Here is a 5,306-nt window from a genome sequence, read left to right on the forward strand (position 1 = left end):
CAGTCCAAGCAATAGATTAAAGTATTTCTGGCCAAGGAACTTTTCTGCATAAGTACCATGGTGTGAAGCATGCTATTGAAACCATTCACCTCAGATTGGGGCTTGAATCCGACCAAAACCCATGGTCTTCCAACCGAGAAAACACACCTGGTTTCAAGACCCAATGAAGCTCAGGTTTTGATGTCTCATCACAGGAAGAATTCTGTGAGAGGCAAAGTAATAGATAAGAAGTGGATTTATTTAGAGAGAAGACTTCCCAGGTGGCACAGTGGTAAAGAATTCGCCTTCAAGGCAGGCGACACACGTTCAGTCCCTGGGTCAGGAAGATGCCCTGGAGGAGGGCATGGCAACCCACTCCAATATTCTTGCCTACAAAATTCCATGAACCAGGGAGCCTGGTTGGGCTAAAGTCCATGGGGTCACTAAAGAGTTGGATACAACTTAGTGACTACACAACAACAGCACACTCTACAGACAGAGCATGGGCCATCTCAGAAGGCAAGAGTGGCCTTGAAATGCAGGGTGGCTAGCTTTTATAGGCTGGGTAATTTCATTGGCTAATAACTATTTGGGGGGAGTGGCGAAGATTTCCAGGAATTGGGCCATTACCCACCTTTTGGTCTTTGATGGTCAGCCTTGGAACTGTCATGGTGCCAGCCTGTGGGTGTGTTGCTTAGCTTGCTGATGTGTTATAACGAGGATGAGACGGTTGGATGGCATCACCGACTCAATGGACATGAGTTTGAATAAACTCTGGGAGTTGGTAATGGACAGGGAGGCCTGGCATGCTGCAGTCCGTGGGCTCGCAAAGAGTCGGACATAACTGAGCAACTGAACTAACTGAACTGAGCCTCAATGTCTAATGAAGTTGACTCGTCCGCCATCTTGGACCTATTTGGTTCCCATCAGTTTGTGTGGTGTCCTTGGGCTATGTCATTCTTTCAAAGGTTGTGCCCTGCCTGCTTCCCTCCTGTTTCATTATAGTGGTTAAAGATTTGAAGTTAGGGAGTTGGATAGTTTGTGAAGTTAGAAGTTAAAGTTGCACAGGGCATGACCAGAAGGGAGGAGGGGAGGAAGACTTGAGGTTCATGGCTCTCAGATTGGACACTGATCTCAACTGAACTTGGACGTGCATTTGAGCAAACTCCAGGAGGTGGTGAAGGACGGAGGAGCCTGGCTTCTGTGCCACTGTTCATGGGGTTGCAAAGAGCCAGACATGATTTAGCAACGGAATAAAAACAATTCAATTGAACTGATTCAGGCTTACACTTCCTTCTATATCCTCATGACCCTAAATTCACGTTTTTCAGCAAATTTCTCAGGCTCCCTTAGTCTGAGACCACCTTTGCTTCCCTGGGATTGGGTTCACCTTACACTAAGACATACATACTAAAGTCTTATTGTAAATTAGTTAATCCATTTTCTTGCTTTCAAGAGAGTGTCAGATGAAGGCATTGAAGATTAGGAACGCAAAGAGTGGTAAAAAGTGGAAAATTCACCACTCTTACAATTGTGCTTATTGTTTAGTTGCTAGGTCATGTCTGATTTTTTTTGTGACCCCATGGACTCCAGCCTACAAGGCTCCTGTGCCCATGGGATCTCCCAAGCAAGAACATTGAAGTGGGTTGCCTGTTTGTCTCCTGCACTGGCAGTTGGGTTCTTTACCACTGAAATCCCAATTTTGCTTGAGGCTATTCCAGCCAGGGCTTCTAGTTAGCAAAGATAACAACAGAAACAAAAACAAACCATAAAACTAACCTCTTACTCAAGTACCATAATACTTCAGGAGAAACAGTGATGCCAATGACCTCTAAAATGGCACTTCTTCTTCATTTGATTAGATATTTACTGCTCACTTATCTTAGGCTTCTCAGGTAACTCAATGGTAAAGAATCCACCTGTCCACACAGGAGACCAGAGTTCGATTCCTGGGTTGGGAAGATCCCCTGGAGGAGGAAATGGCAACCCACCCCAGTACTCTTGCCTGCAGAATCTCATGGACAGAAGACCCTGTCAGGTTATGTCCATGGACTCGCAAAGAGTTGGACACAACTGAGCATGCACACATGAAGTGTCATCTTATCACAACTCTCAACCTCTGTATGGGATCACATTGAACTCTGATGGCGGATTAGGTGATTAGGGTGGGTCGGGCTTCCATGACAGAGCTAATTTATCCTCCCCACTGCCCAACATCTAAGTCATTTCCAAGGAATGGTTTATAAATAGTTGGATGGAGTATGGTCAGGTGGTGAAGAAGTTTGTAAATCATTATTTTATTATATGAAGAAGCAGTTGCATTTCTCCTCCTGGCGAGGTAAACATTAACTTTCTAGATGGAAAACTGCAGTCCTAATCACCTTGGCAGCCCTATGGTCATAAGACATATCTGGGGGCAGCTCCAGGTGGCAGTGTGTAAAACAAACGACACGGAGCCTCAGGTAATATTTGTTTTCTTTGTGGGAGACAATCAACAGCCAAACCAGCTATGCTGGTAAACTCTCCTCCAGTGCCTGTTGCTGTGGCAGGATGTTGGAGGAAGTTTCTGGAGGACAAGTAGTACTCCTCACTGCAACAGCTGAGCCAAAAAAAAACAGTCACAACGGAATCAACATAGGAAAGAAGACTTTAGGCTGAAGACGGAGTTCTCCCCAGAGCAGCAGGACTGAGGAGGACCAGGTCTCTCTGCCCCATTGTTACTACCCTGTCCCAGGTGCCTCCCACCACCTAGAACCTGAGGCAGCTCCCCAGTAGGCATCCTGCCTCCAGACCCGGTCCTCCACTCCATTCCACAGTCTGCAGCCATCAGGCTCTTTCTAAAACGCCGTTCTGAGGACTTCCCTGGTGGGGCAGTGGCTAAGACTCTGTGCTTCCCACACAGGTATCCGGGTTCAATCCCTGGTTGGGGAACTAGATCCCACACGCTGCAGCTAAGAGTTCACACGACTCAACTAAATGTCCCACATGCTGCAATGAGGACCACGTGCCATAACCAAGGCCTGGTGTAGCCAAATAAATAAACAAAATTAAAAAGTAAATGAATAACACCATTTATAATAATGGTGTTATTATACCTAATAATAATATATATATTAAATAAATATATGAATAATATAATACACATAAATAATATAATAAATACATAATATACTTATATATCATATAAGTATAATTATAAACTATATATATTTTATATATAACTATAAATACATGCAAATATGTAAATATATAATAAAAAATATATATTTATATATACATAAATAATACAATAAATATTAATAATAAGTGAATAAATAAACAACATTCTGGTTGTATCAGCCCCAAGTAGAGCCCATTATATGACTTCTCGTTTCTCTCATTTCTCAGAATAATGTCAGCTCTGAGTACAGCTGAAAATCTCAATTAATGATTATTTCTGCCTGCAACTCCCAGTTTCCATTCTCCACTACATTAAACATCTAGTTTGTTTACACCAGTAAGCTCTCTGGCTTCCTCTTCTGGGAACCCTTTTCCTCTTCTTTTTCTCACGAATTCCTTATTTTTCAGGACTCAATTTAGATATCCTAGTGGGCACTCCTATAGCACCCTAAATTTCTCTCATCATAAGCTATTGCATCTTTTAGGATGTTTAATTATCTGCCTGTCTTGCTGTACAGTATTAGCTCACATCCAGTGTTTAATACTCACCCACCCTATTAAACATTTTCCTTGGCCTATCTCATGTGATTCCCATAACAATCCTGTGAGAAAAACACTTGATTACAAATAATTAGACTGAGGCTCATGCTAAGTCATTTGCTTAAGTCCTACAGCTAGAAATCTCCATAGGGCAAGATGGTATCAGTCTTGCCTCTCATTTGATCCCTAGCAATAAATGCGTACCTAGCCCTTAAACATAGCTAACACTTACATTGCACTTAGGATGTGCTGGGCATATCTCAACCTTCTGTTACTAACATGGGGAAACTGAGATAAAAGTGATCTGCATATGATCACACAGTAAAGAAATAGTCAGGTTGGGATTTAAACCTAAGCAACTGGCTTCAGAGCTGCAGCGCTCTTAATTGTTAGGCAGTTCTTCCTTTGCATAAGCAAAAATGCTTCAAGTTGCAGAAATGTTAAGGAAACAGATGAAGTAGTCAATAAAGCAAAGCAAATCGAGACCTCTTTTCGCAAGGCAATTTGTTAGTTATCTTCTGACAGCCTCTCATGAAGCCTTCACAGTGCCCACAGTAGGGTAGATGCATAGTTGCCACAAATGAAAACATGTCTGGAAGCAAAAAAAAAAATCATTTTCTGTCTTCCAGTGTCTCAGCTTCACTGAGTAGTTATCAGTGATTAAAAAAAATTTTCAACTAAAATTTCCTTTTTAGCACTGCAGTATGTACTCAAATGACATTCTCTAGAGAAAATAGGGAGGGAAATCCAGTGGGATTATGGTGAAAAATTAAAGTCAGCCAGCTATATTGTAGAGGACTACAGTGACCTGGGAAAAAAGAACGGAAAAATCCTTGCATTTCCTAAGAAGGCCAAAAAAGAAAACAAAAACCTTAGTTTGGCCTTGTTAAGTACAAATAGAACTTGGGTAGCAGAGAGAAAGAAGCAAAGGAATGCTTTAGTAGTTGTGTTTATCTCCCTTCCCCAAATGGAAAATTGTATTACTGTTTCTTCTGATTTTTCTGAATTGTTTTGATGGTTTCTACCACAATGACTTGTTTTAGAAGATCATCTCTGTATTTTTTCCCTTTTAATAAAACAGAACAAAAAATTGAATAAATTTTTATTTATTTTATTCAACTGAAAATTGAATAAAATGGAAAACGTTTTACTTTTTGGAGAATGAGGGGAGAATGATGACTTGAGGGGATGCCCCTCATCATCAGAAGATGTGTCCCGGCAGCAGCTGGCAGCTCCAGAGCTGGAGACCCCCGTAATTGTCACAAAGGCAAGAACTTTATTTGACTTGGCTGCTGTCGTTTGTTAGAGACAGGAGAAAACTGTTGTTGACCAGAAATAATGGCTTGCTGATGGGGAGGAGCTCAGGTTAGGGATAGGATTTGTTAATGGATTTAAGGAGAAGTTAATAGGTAAGGAAGAAACAGGCATGACTCCTAGGTGTGTAGCTTTAGCTTCTGGGTGGGGTCAGTTATTGACATAAGGAAGGCTGTGAGTAAGAAGAGATTTCGGGAAGAAAATTGTTAAATTCAATTTTGCACGTGTTAAGTTTGAAATTTCTGAATGAGGGTCCTACCTGGTCTCCCTCATACTCCATTACGGTATCTGCTCACTGGGCAGCAGCAAGAGGA

Source organism: Bos javanicus, chromosome 6, assembly GCF_032452875.1.
Source record: "Bos javanicus breed banteng chromosome 6, ARS-OSU_banteng_1.0, whole genome shotgun sequence".
In the NCBI taxonomy this organism is placed as follows: Eukaryota; Metazoa; Chordata; class Mammalia; order Artiodactyla; family Bovidae; genus Bos; species Bos javanicus.